This window comes from Rhineura floridana, chromosome 5, assembly GCF_030035675.1.
Source record: "Rhineura floridana isolate rRhiFlo1 chromosome 5, rRhiFlo1.hap2, whole genome shotgun sequence".
NCBI lineage: Eukaryota > Metazoa > Chordata > Lepidosauria > Squamata > Rhineuridae > Rhineura > Rhineura floridana.
Genome location: NC_084484.1, coordinates 55,243,606 through 55,257,388, shown reverse-complemented (window position 1 = coordinate 55,257,388; position 13,783 = coordinate 55,243,606).

The following is a 13,783-nucleotide window of genomic DNA, read 5'->3' as shown; positions in this document are numbered from 1 at the left end:
CGCCACTGCCCATCTTACTGTGAAAGATTGTCAGAGTCTGTCTTATCCTCTTGCAAAAGTACAGTCTGCCTTAAGCTTTGTCTTTACTGTTGGTTAATATGTCACTGATCCTTTAAGTAAAAACCAAGTAGAACTCTGGGGAAAGAGCAGAAATGAGGAAGACGTCAGGGCAGTTGAGAGGGAATGTCATGCCCAGCTCTGACCTGGAGCCAAATGTGGACTCCTCAGAAGATGAAACTGACCTCTCATTGACTGAAGATTTGGGGGAGCAGGCAGGGTCCTCCTGTCACCAGCCATGGAGATTGTGAGGGGAAGAAGCCTCTCCAGGGCTGCCTTCAGAGAGTCCTTTTGAGGGACCCTTAGGATGGGTTCCAGCTGGAGTGCCAGTAGATGAGCCCCTGGTGGAGTCTGAGGGAAAGGTCAAGCCACTCCCAGTCCTCAAGAGTGCTGGTTCCTAAAGACTCAAACCCAGGCTGCAAGTGACTCAGGAATACATGTGGGCTCTTGCATAAGAGTACTCCTCAAGAGGAAGGGCTCTCAGAATACCCTTAAACATTGGTAGCAGAGATTGGTTGTGCCTGGGAGGCCAGCCTATATCAGCCCTTAGTTGGAGCTTCCCACTTGCTGGAACAGGACATGTTTCTAGCTTCCTGACACTTGCCTCACCTCTGTTGCTGATCTGTTACCGTCTGACACTGCCCCTGGGTCATGTTCTGGACTCCAAATGATTATCTGTATTTGTCCCAAGTTTGTCTTTGACTTTGTATGCTTGACTTATCCTCCCAGTGTTTTGCAGTCTCATATGAGGCCTTAGCTTCCTTGGACTCTGTAGGCTTGGGACCGACCCACAAATGACACCTGCTGGGACAGGACAGGGAACTCTGTGACTGCTAGGTACTTTTTAGGCCTCTGTTGAACCGTAGGAGTGCTTCTGTTTTAATAAAGGTTTGATTTGTTCACATCTTCCTTGACTGCATTGTAATAGTACCCCTTTTATTCTTTGTTGTGATTTTCTTGGAGGTAGTGCTTCTGATTTAATATGACTGGAGATAATTAAAGGTTCTGAAGCATCTTCTGCTATTTTGAGGCACATCTTCTTTGTTCCTGCATTCATCTGATGTGTCCTCGCAGCTGCACTATCAGTCTGATATTAGAATGAGAACATCCTCTAATCCACTAGTCGATAATGAAGATACAAGGAGCAGAGCTTGGAAAAGTTACTTTTTTGAACTACAACTCCCATCAGCCCCAGCCAGTATGGCCACTGGATTGGGCTGATGGGAGTTGTAGTTCAAAAACGTAACTTTTCCAAGCTCTGATTATAGCTGACAATCCTTATCCTTGTCTGGTCATGTTGGTTTTGATAGTTTATCAGATCAATCAGTTAACAAATCTATCAGTCAGGTGTTCTGCTTCAACATTCTGTATTGAGGAGACAGGAATCGGGAAATCAACTTGTTTTGATGATTGTATGTTAACACACTTTCAGCCAAATGTATGACATTGTTGAAACCGACAGTTACAGTGCCATTACAAACTTCAATTAGAAGAGATGGGCTTCTGAGACACTGGTCCAAAAAACAAACCCTTCAGGATCCCAGTACAAAAGCCTTATACAGATAGCAAAAAGACAACTCGCAGAGACAGTCAGCACAAGACTTATGAAGCTAAGCACCAATTCCTTGCTGAGGTACAGCATAAAGATGATGTCCAATATCAAAACTGGCCAACTAGGATGCAGTTTAAGGACTCATACATTCCTGTATAATATTGGCATCCAACATCTCTTTTATAATTTCTAAAACTGCAGCCAGTTTCATACAATGAAAGTCCACCTGCCTTTTGTTGGGTGATGATTTGTGATTATTCAATGTCTTATTCATTTATCTCTACCAAAATCACTGTTCAACACTGTTCCAACAGTCTCAAGGCATTTGTCTCATGTGGGAAATTTGTTCTTCACTTATTTTTCCCCCGGATGTAATTTCGCCATCTAGCACTCTTCTGACTTACAAGTCGGCATCTGTGCTGCTTGCCATACAACCATGATCTGATCATATATACCTAATATCTGTCCTTGTGCAACTACCTGTCATGGATAAAGAGTTACAAGGTATTCTTCTGGATTTCAAACACTGAAGAGGAATTGGCACTTTTCTGATATGAACCAAGTGGTGACCTACCACAAAACATTTTTAATCCTCCTGGTATTCCACAATGGACAAAGCTGGCAACTGTTGAGATTTCCAACCTGTCCATCCTAAACTGTTTGTTCTGTGCTAGACTCAATTACCACAGCTGCCTCTTTATAATCTAATGGAAAACATTGACTGTCCTCCTCATAAAGTTTCTGTTGTTCTTGCACAACACTTAGTACAGCTTGCCAGCTTCTCCTAATAACTACCAGTTCACCTTTGTTAGGGTGTGCTATCTTGCATTCCACATCTTTCCAAGAATGCTGTAGTTACATTAGTTCCTATTACAGCACTGAGTACTGCCTGGTGGTAAACATAGCTAATGTCCATGTCTTCCCCCAGGATCTCTATTCCCATTTCCACATAACCAATGGGGCCAGCACCCATCTCTCAGTTGTATTATCACCTCTGAAACCCAGTACCAATCAAGGCAGACATTCGGACACTATTTATGGTGACTCCTACAACCAGTCTATGTCCAATTATTTGTCTGTACAAGTGCTGGTCCCTTGGAATCTCCTGATAGTTCTGGCCTCAGTTGCCAAGATCTGGTGCTGAAACTCCCTTGGCAATCTCTTCCAAGATGCCCCATTCCACCATAGCAAAAACAAAGGAATATTCCATTCCATCTGCACTCCACTGTAAAACAGATCCTATATCTCTCTTAGAGTGATATACTTGCCTTTCTCTATTCTCCTTCTTTCTTGCTACAACTCCAGTTTCAAATTCTTGGTTCATTATTCTAATTGGTCCACTCCAATAAATTGGCATAAACATTTTCTCCTTTGGAAACAGTAGTTTTACAGTCATGCTCAGGAATCTTCATTGCAGATGTTTGAAGATGTCATGAGGGCCTCTCCAGACCCCTGCCTGTCCATCCATATTTTTCCCTTAAGCCATTATTTCCCAGCCTTTGAGTCCACAGATGTTGCCTGACTACAACTCTCATCAGCTCCAGCCAGCATGGCCAATGTTCAGGAATTATGGGAACTGTAGTCCAGCAATATCTGGCGACTCAAAAGTTGGGAAAGGCTGCCTTAGACCAAAGACTCCATTGCTCAAAGACTGGATAGGCACATCTTAAGCAATGTTTGTCCCAGTATATATTTTCTCTTTAGCTAAATCAGTCTGTCGGGAACTGAAGAAGAGACCCTTCCAATTTATACCTCTTTGGACAAAGCGATAATTGACCCCAAGCACCCATCTCCAAAGGTGTCCTGTGAAACAACTGGATAAAAAGTAGGGTCACAAGGGTCTGAAAGGGATGTATGGGCACAGAATGAAGTTTGCTTAAACACAAATTACAAGAAATCCAAATACTTTGTAACAGCAGCAGCTTGGTTACACAGGTAAGTTTACTTTTCTAGTTACCTCTGATTGTAATGTCTCAGTTGACAGCAAAGGCATCAAATTGTTGAGTTTTCAGCTCGGGGACAAATTTCTACACAATATCTGTAGTTTATACTTGGCTAGGGCTTCTCTCTTGACTGCCAAGAGCATTGAAAATGGTTAGAGTTTTTGCTTCTGTCTTTCAAAAACACGATAGCGGATACATCCTTAAAAGAAATATGAGGAAAGCTGCTGTAATCCTGAGGTTGGCCTAACTTTTTCCTCTTGTATTCCTTTCATTCCTTCTACTTTCTGTGCTGATCACAGAATGTCAAATACACTGCAGAATGCAAATGTAGAATACTTTACTGTGTGGTCTTGTATTTGTTTGGTTTTTAAATGAAATAGGAACAATATGTAATCCTATTTCTTAGCAAAGTATAAATGCAACAGCAGATTTTGAGAATAAACAGTTCCACACCTTCTCTCGGACATACTAGTTAATCATATAACTAAACAGAGACAATCTTCTTAGGTAAAAAGAATAGAAGAATATTTACTGACGACCTTCATATGTTTAAGAAAAAAAAAGGCTCTAGCTTAGATAGAAATAATCTGTAGTCTCAGTCCATTTTCAATAATTGGTGAGGATGCTCCTGGAAGGAGTTTCTGCCTGCTCCCTCTGCTAGAGGTTAATGGTGAATATGGAAAAGGATCTCTGTATCCCCAGACAAAGGAGGAGGAAGAAGGCAAATAACCCCACGCTTTAAGGAAGTTACATCATGGTAAACAAACATATAGAGATATCCCCCAATACTGGTTAAAGGGAGCATCTCCCTATTAAAGGGGGTGGCATGCAAGCTTGCTTATTCCAACAGTCTTTAGGCAAAATAAAGACAATTCACAGAAGTTAAGTCAAGCAGATTTTTCTACTTTTACTCCTGCTTCATTCTAAGAGCACTTCTAATGACACCAGACACAGCTCAGTGGTAGAGCATCTACTTTATATGCAGAAGATCCCAGGTTCAATCCCCAGCATCTCCTCCAGGGAGGGCTGAGAGCTTGAAAGAGACCCCTGTCTGAAATCCTGAAGAACTGTTGCCAGTCGGTATGTGGACAGTACTGAGCTAGGTGGACCAGTGGTCTGACTCAGTATAAGGCAGCTTTCTGTCTTCACATGTTCAGACTCTGGAAACCTAAGAACATTTTTAAAAGTTCTCCTGGATCCACCCAATACTCCGTCTACTTTATCATCCTGTTTCCAGCTATGTTAAGCCAAATACTTCTGAGAAGATCACCAAGAAGAACATTTAGGCAACAGTATTCTGGGGTATACAATATATACCAGACCTCCCCAGCTTGGTATCCTCTAGATGATTTGGATTACAACTTCCCATCAGACCCAGCCAGCATGGCTAATGGTCAGGGATGACAGGAATTGTGGTCCAAAATATCTAGAGGGCACCAGATTGAGGAAGGCTGGGTGTACACTGAAGACTGGGAAATAATGCCTCTAAATATGAAAGTTCTGCTTGTCCTCAGGATCTTTTATCCTAAATGTGAGATATATTCCTTCTGATGGTGTATATTTATACATATTTATATACCATTGGAGTTTGTTTTTAAAATTCAGGTCTAGTTTCCTTGTGGCATGTCACATGCCATGAGCAAGGGTAGCAAAAACCTCATTTAGATATTTATTTGTGATTGCTTGAAACAATTGTCATGGAGCCAAATTTTCTGCAGAGTTGAATTAGTGAAATTCCAACCTGAATGCTAGAAATTGTAAATTACATGTGTGAGCTCCTGGGTTTAGAAATTGCCATCACTCATAATGTAGTGTCACCTAAAGCAGTATTCATGAATGCACATGCAATTAAGAGCTATTTCTATCAGGCTTTGATTCACAACTGTTTAATATCAATGGCCTGAAGACAAATGGCTTCGCTCATTGACAGTGTTAAGTCAGTGTGGTTTCAATTAATAAAACTAAGGAAAACCACAGACCAAGACAGAAAGTACCTTCTTTACCAAATGCAATCAAATCTTGAGCCTGGATACACATGAAGATGCAGGGAAATCCTTTGGGCAAAAAGCCAAGAACAGGTGATGAATTAAAAGATTATTTTCAGGTAATGAAATATTAAACTGCACCTTAACACAAGTTCCAAATTTTAAGTGGGTCTCTTTATGATGCTTGGTCATAGTATCCCAATATTGAATTCACATAATCTTATTTGCAGCAGTAAATTGATGTTTTTTAATCAACCCACATTCAATATGAAAATACTTCTTGAGTTTAAGAAAGATTTGACAGGAGTTTGACAGGAGATTTGATAGACCAAGACAAGCACAGAAGTCTGCAAAAATAATGGGGTTTGTTTGCATGCAGAAACATACACAACATTAGGAAGCACATAGATATGGATATATATGGTACAAATATAGAGAAGCAGTTTGACTTCTGATATTTCTTTTCAGGTCAGTAAATGGTAACATTCACCAAGTTTCTGACATTTGCCACTATGTTCCTAATGAACAAATCACCCACTTTGAGGATCCATCCATCCCCCAGAGAACTATCCTTGGCACAAGAGGATATAAATGTGGTGGAGCCCTCCAGGACAATCATCTTCTCTGGCAGTTAGCCATGGTGGCTGGGACTGGGTACAGCAGTCCACAGTGTATGGAGGGCACCATGTTGGCTACTACACTGTATAATTTAAGAAGTGTTTTCTGCTTTGTATGTAAATTTAGTGAGAGCAAGTGTGGTGTAGTGGTTAGAGTGCTGGACTATGACCTGGGAGACCAGGGTTCGAATCCCCACACAGCCATGAAGCTCACTGGGTGACCTTGGGCCAGTCACTGCCTCTCAGCTTCAGAGGAAGGCAATGGTAAACCCCCTCTGGATACCGCTTACCATGAAAACCCTATTCATAGGGTCCCCATAAGTTGGAATCGACTTGAAGGCAGTCCATGTCATGTCATATGTAGGTAGGATTGCCAGACTTTTTCTGACTAAGGTTTCACGTCTTTAACAACACCATGGTGGGCTGAAATTCCCCCACCAGGCAGATGTCCACCCATGACACCTCTTTGCCAGGAAAAGTAGAATCTCTACCTATCTTGCAACTATTGAAGTGGCAGAGCCTTTTTCAAGGGGAAAATCCTAAATACAAATCCTAGATACAGATAGTTTTAAAGAGTCCAGTAATGAAACTTATTGAATCCACCAATACTTTACTTTAACAACCTTCAAAAGACAGATACACCCAATCACAAACATCACAAACATTACATATTGCTGCAAAGGAGCCATTATCCACAATGTGTTAAAACTAAATCTACATTATATTCCTCCCTACAGCATCCCTGACAAGCTCATTTTGTGAAACAAGGTTGGATTGTGCCTTTGATGCACATGCTGGAGAGAGAGAGAGAGAGAGAGACTGCACCTCAGCCAGGGGGTTTGGTGTAGCATACCATCAAGTGACATTAGTTTAATTGAGTGTGTTGTCTCCACAGTTAGCATGTAGTGATGAATGTAGACATATATTTGGAAGCTTTGTCATTACATCATTTTTGGTCAGTTGATCTGTCTTGTGCAGTTCAGATGACTAGATCCATCAATCGCCCATGGAAAAAAGTGTGAACAGGTCTTAATCAATTAAGCTTGGAAGTACTGCTTGACAGCCCCCTCAGGGATTTAGGCTGTTCTAGACATGGCTGTAAGAGCAGGAATTAGCTGGTTCAAGAAGTAAAAAGCTGACCTTGAAGAAAAAATAGTAAACTTCTATCTGTAAATGTCAGTGAAACATTGTTGTGAGGAATTGCAAAACCAACCTCTTGTCTCATTTTCTGGTGATTGTGAGTAAATGCTGTCAGTCTAGCTAAGTTTATAATAATAAAATACATTTGAACTTCTAAGGGCTGCTTTTTGCTTTGTTTCAGTTTTAAGACACAAAGTGAGAGATGGGGATTTTTGTTTTGAACAAAACCCTTCTCTGTCCAGAGTAGGGATGGGGGGGAAATTCGATTTAGTTCACATTTAAAGCTGAATCTACCAAATATGCATTTTTTGAAACAATATGAGAACCGAAACACAGTCATCCTTCGAAATTCACACTTGTCCAAATTTTGCAATGCAGTTCTCCAACCAAATATTGTTTTTTTTAAATCATATAGTAGGGCAGGGGCTCCCAAACAGTGGTCTGTGCACTACCGGTAGTCCATGAGCCTCATTCATCCATCCATTCATTCAATGGCCCTGCAGGAAGTCAGTCCAGTTTTAGTAGGCTCTGGTATCTTTGCCTGCTTCCCACACTTTCCTAGAATCCTTCCCTCAGGGTAGGCGGTGGCAGACGGCCAAGGGAGTGTGTGTGTGTGTGTCGAGGGGGGGGGAACAATCCAGCTGGAGCTGGCTTCTTCTTTACCTGCCTCCCTACGTCTCCTGGATCCATCCCACAGACTATACATACCTCCATGCCGGACAATGGAAGCATCTTAATGATAGGCCCTTCTCCCTTAGATTTACCTGTTTCTCTGCTCTTCACTTTCACTCCTCCCTTCTCCTTCTCAGGACTGCTGCTCCAATGCCTACCCTGGCCCAACTCAGCAAATGCTAATTTTAGTAATAACAGTGATTTCGCCCAGTTGTCACCTTCTGCTGTCATCCTGTAGACTTTCTCTCCTTCTCTGACTTTCTCTTGTTGGCAAGGAGCTACTACCTCTTAATTGGACTTGTTCTTTCATCAGGCTGTCTCAGAACTACTGGCCCAGCAGCTATGCAGCTCCCCCCGCCCCACTCACTCTCTTGCAAATTGGTTGCCATAGCAACTTACCACGTGTTCTGAGCGTGAAACTCCACAGTATGGATTTGTTTCTCAAAGGTAAATTTTGAAACACAGACAAAATCAGAAAATGAAATCCAAACTGAGGCAGTCAGAAAAGAAGAAACAATGGCTAGAAAGTCAATACCTTGCCTTCAGTGTCTTGTGTCATGTAAACGGCCGATGAGTCACAGGGCCACATAATCCTACATTACATTTCTGCAACATGATCGTTTCCGTCTAAGTCAGGTGTGGGGAACATTTACTCCTCTAGATGTTGCTGAACTGCAACTTCCACCATCAACCCCAGTAAGCGTGGTTAATGGTCTGGGGTGATGGGAGTTCTAGTTCAGCAACACCTGGAGGAATAAAGGTTTCCCACACCTCCTCTGGAGTCAAATTTCCTATGTCTAAAAGATTTTTAAAATGTGGAATGGGCTAAAAACACATGTTTGTCCCCCAGCATTTTGTGCATCCTTCAGTAGTGTCTTGGCTCAAAAGGCTACATTTTTCTGGGAAGGTGAGATAACAACGGTCTAGTAAATTAGGACAAAGAGCATTTCAACATTTCCCACAAAAGTCTCTATTGAAATGGACAAGGAAGTAACCACAGCACACCTTATGTACTCTGGTGTGGGATCTCCTGCAATCATTAACACCGCACTGTATCACATCTTGAGTAAGAAGGGGGTAGCTTCCCTTTCTGTGCACCTGGAAATCACCCTTCTAGGACCATCACTTTGGTGTAAGTCTTTTGTAATCAAAGATTATAACTGCCTCAAGCCTTGTGGATGTAGGAAGTTTTCTGTCTACCACAAACCTCCCAAACTTCCCATGTGTCCTTCATTAGTTCTGCTGGCAGCCACTCTGAATATCTAAGTTTTTGGAGTCCCTGGCTGCCCATTCTTGCACCTCGGAACCACTAAATTCCAGGTGGTTCTTGAGTGTTTGCTGGGATGAACTCAGGCTGATTGAGCCTGGATGCCCAGCTTCATGTGGTGTTTCCCACCCATGTACTCCTATTTCCACTTAACTCTGCCTGGTAAAACCTTGTTGTGGCCTAGGAATGTCTCTTCTTTTTACCTTCTTTTTGGATATACCCTGACAGTCAGGATCCCCATATCCTCTCACCCTTTGTTTAGACACAGCATAAGAAAGGTTTCCAAGTATCTTACAAAGGCATTATGTTACATTGACTAACTCCAAGGTTATGCATATTGTGATCCTTTGCATTTGGAAATGTGCTATTTCTTGGTCTGCCTCTACGAGACAGACATCAACCTGTCCTCTAGCAGAATAAAGCCAGGGTTGCAATAAGAGAGGAATCCCCTAGCACATTTAAGCTAAATCTCTGCACCTTCCCCCGCCACTGCCATAATTCTTGTTTTGGTAGGACTTGTTCCCTGAACACAGGGAAGTAGTTTGCAGATAAGTATTTAGACACATGTCTGAACCAAATATGGTAACACAAGATTTCAGAAGAAGCTCAGCACTACCCAGGTTTTCTTAGAGGGAAGATCATTCTCAAAATGGCTTCTACCCAGAGGATCTAAACTACTGCCCCATATGGGACAGACAAAATTGTACAAGGAAGATTTCCAGATGCAGATCTTGAAAAAACCTCTGTATCTTTAAGACTCTTAAGGGAGAACTTCATCAGGTACAGCTTTCTCCTCACAGTGTTGCAGCAAGAGGGAAAGTTGTATGTTTCAGACTTCCCTCTTCTAGTAACCTTCTCAGAGATATTGAGGTGTCTCAGAGTCTGCACCTCAAAATCCTCCAAGGCTTCAGGTGGTGGGGTGGAAAGGAGCATATTACTGTGTCTTTTGGCTGACACAGTAATATGCTTCTACGGGAGGAGAGAGAGAGAGACAACCTGTTTCCCAAGAACTGCAGTGAGTCCCAACTTTTTCTGCATGCATAGAGCTCTGAGTTACAGTTTGGAGATATGAGAGTAACATGCCAAGCAATTCCCATGTTGCAGAAATCTAATACAGGATTGGAAACAACCCCTACATGCCCCTATGCTATATTTTATTTTATTTATTTATTGCATTTATATACCGCCTCATAGTCAAAGCTGTCTGGGTGGTTTACATCAATTAAGAACATTAAAAACAAGTATACAAATTTAAACCATACCAAATTAAAACCCATAAAAACCAATAGGCAAGTTAAAACACATGCTATTCAAATGCTGTTAAAAATGCATGGGAGAAGAGGAAAGTCTTGACTTGGCGCCAAAAAGATAACAGTGTTGGCTCTAGGCGCACCTTGTCAAAAAGATCATTCCATAATTTGGGGGCCACCACTGAGAAGGCCCTCTCCCTTGTTGCCAGACTCCCAGCTTCCCTCGGAGTAGGCAGCTGGAGGAGGACCTTTGATGTTGAGTGTAGTGTGTGTGTGGGTTTGTGTCGGGAGAGGCGTTCCATCAGGTATTGTGGTCCCACACCATGTAAGGCTTTATAGGTTAAAACCAGCACCTTGAATCGGGCTCGGAAACATACAGGCAACCAATGCAAGTGGTCCAGAATCGGTTTTATATGTTTGAACTGTCTGACCCCTGTTACCAATCTGGCTGCTGCATTTTGCACAAGCTGCAGTTTCCAAACTGTCTTAGAGAGCATTACAGTAATCTAACTTGGAGGTTACCAGAGCATGGACAACTGAAGCCAGGTTATCTCTGTCCAGATAGGGGCATAGCTGGGCCACCAACCAAAGCTGGAAGAAGGCACTCTGTGCCACCGAGGCTACCTGAGCCTCAAGTGACAGAGATGGTTCTAGGAGAACCCCCAAGCTACAAACCTGCTCCTTCAGGGGGAGTGCAACCCCATCCAGAAGAGGTTGGACATCCACCATCTGGTCAGAAGAACCACCCACTAAACAGCATCTCAGTCTTGTCTGGACTGAACCTCTGTTTATTTAGTCCTCATCCAGTCCATTGTCGCAGCCAGGCACCGGTTCAGTACATTGACAGCCTCACCTGAAGAAGAGAAGAAGAAATAGAGCTGTGTGTCATCAGCATACTGATGGCAACGCACTCCAAAACTCTGGATGACCGCACCCAACGGTTTCATGTAGACATGGAAGTAAACTGATCCAGTACACTCGTAGGGTCTCAGGGGATCTTAGACCCTTTACTTTTTTGGGAGCCAGGTCCCAGTGGGGTCTCTTTGTCTCTATGTCTAAGTGAGCCAATCAACATGAAAGAGGAGTGTGTAGCCACTGGGAGGAGTCTTCTAACTTGCTTCCTTGTTGTTTCTTGACGATTGGAGCTGATCAGAGTGAAAGGAGTTCCTATTAGTTCCTATTTCAAAAAGCCAAGTTGTGGAGAGTGAGAATTCTGTGACTGCAGAAGAAGAGACAGTGAATCCTGATGTTAGCATCCCATCCGGTAGCTGCAGGAGATAAACATGTAGGGCCCATCTTTACGACTTTATAATCTGCAGTGTTACGGCTTTGTGTCCTCATTAATTCAACGTAGTCCATATGACTAAGGTTGTCAGATCTCCGTTTTTCAGCCTGAGACTCCGGGTTTTAGGGGTCCCCTCCAGGTCTCTGGGTGACTCCCCTTAATCTCCGGACTTTCAGCTTTCATTTAAAAAAAAAAAGTTTCTAGGTGGTCTGGTTCCAGAGTTATACACCAAAACGTCAGCCACCCCCCCCACAACTTCTTAGTTGCTCTAAGTTCTGCTCTAATCCCTGCCCTTTCAGGTTTTTAGCCAATAAGAAATCGGGGTTGTGATTGAGAAGGAATTATAAAGCCAAAAATGTAGAGTCAAATTAAATTGCCTGCCTTCAAGTCGATTCTGACTTATGCTGACCCTATGAACAGAGTTTTCATGGTAAGTGGTATTCTGAGACTGAGAGGCAGTGACTGGCCCAAGGCTCAGAAAATGCTTTTTCCTGCTTTTCTGAACATTTCACAGATTGAATAAGTAAGCTTTCAGTCTTTTTCTCTTGTGTGTCAGGCAGGTTTAAATTTTGAAGACGGCAGTGTTTTGCAAATTGAAGCTTTAATCCTCTTTTCTCTTCTCCCAGGCATTTTAACAGCATTTGAATAACATGTGTTTTTAACTTGCTTATCTGTTTTTATGGGTTTTCATGGTTTAAATTTGTATACTTATTTTTAATGATTTTAATTGTTGTAAACCACCCAGAGATTTTTGGCTATAGAGCGGTATATAAATACAATAAATAATAATAATAATAATAATAATAATAATAATAATAATAATAATAATAATCCAGTACTTGCTTTTCTAGAGTAAACATACCCAGAGTAAACCCCACTGAATTTAATAGGACTTCCTTTTGAGTAGACATGGTTAGGATTGTGCTGTGAATTGATGAGGCTTTTGGGTGAACATAGGAAAGAATTGTGTTTGTGTTGTATATCTTTCTCTCCCCCTCCAATCCCATTTTTAAAGCAATTAGGCAGCGCTTACTTATGTATTACTGTTTTTATTATGTAGGAAACTAATACTAATCTTATTTTGTTTTAATATTCTGCAATGATCAACGGGTTTTTACAATAAACTATTATATGGGGTGTATGTATTTTTACATCTCCAGTGTGTGTGTGTGTGTGTGTGTGTGTGTGTGTGTGTGTGTGTGTGTGTGTGTGTGTGTGTGTGTGGAATCTTTCCAACAACCTTGTGAGGTAGGGTTGCAGTCTGGAAACCAAGGCAGCTCACAATAAGTAATAAATCCCTTTCAAATCCAATAACCATAAAAACAAGTATAAACAGTTGCAAAACAGCTTAAAGTGGTATGATTCCGAATTTTGGGTTGCGTGAATGAAGTTGCTTATCACTTGAGGTTGCAATTCTATCTCTGTTTGAGTAAGCCCCACTGAATACATTGGGACTTGCTTCTGAATAAATAAACATAGGATCACACTATAAATATCTTTACAGGTTGTGTAGATAATAAATATATTTGATAGTCATGCTTATACAAATATTTCTTCATATTTCATATTTTTGGTTTTTGGTTAGGAATCCTGACTGGTTGTGAGATGCTTAGTTTTCTGCGTTACTTGTAGGAATCTTGTTGTGGTTGGTATAGTATTGCATTTAAGAAATCATCACTGTCTTTTATTCTTCTTTTTCCATTTGCATTTCATTTACCTTTATCCTGACTCCCTTTCATCCATAGAAGCAACAATAGTGGTTCCATGCGCTCCGGTCAACCTTCTTAAACCCACTGATGATGCACCTTGTTTGTTTCTTGTTCAATAGTGGTAAAAGAGAATTCACATACTGGGTAGCGTGGCTGCAGTTGTTGTTCCCAAGCTGCTGCCTATGAAAGTAGACCAAATCATGTGTGCTTTCTCTCTGTCAGTTATATTCACTAGAATTGGGTTGGCTGATAAAGTGAGTTTATTGCAGCCCACAGGAGAGATAGAAAAGGGTAGAGAATCTTATT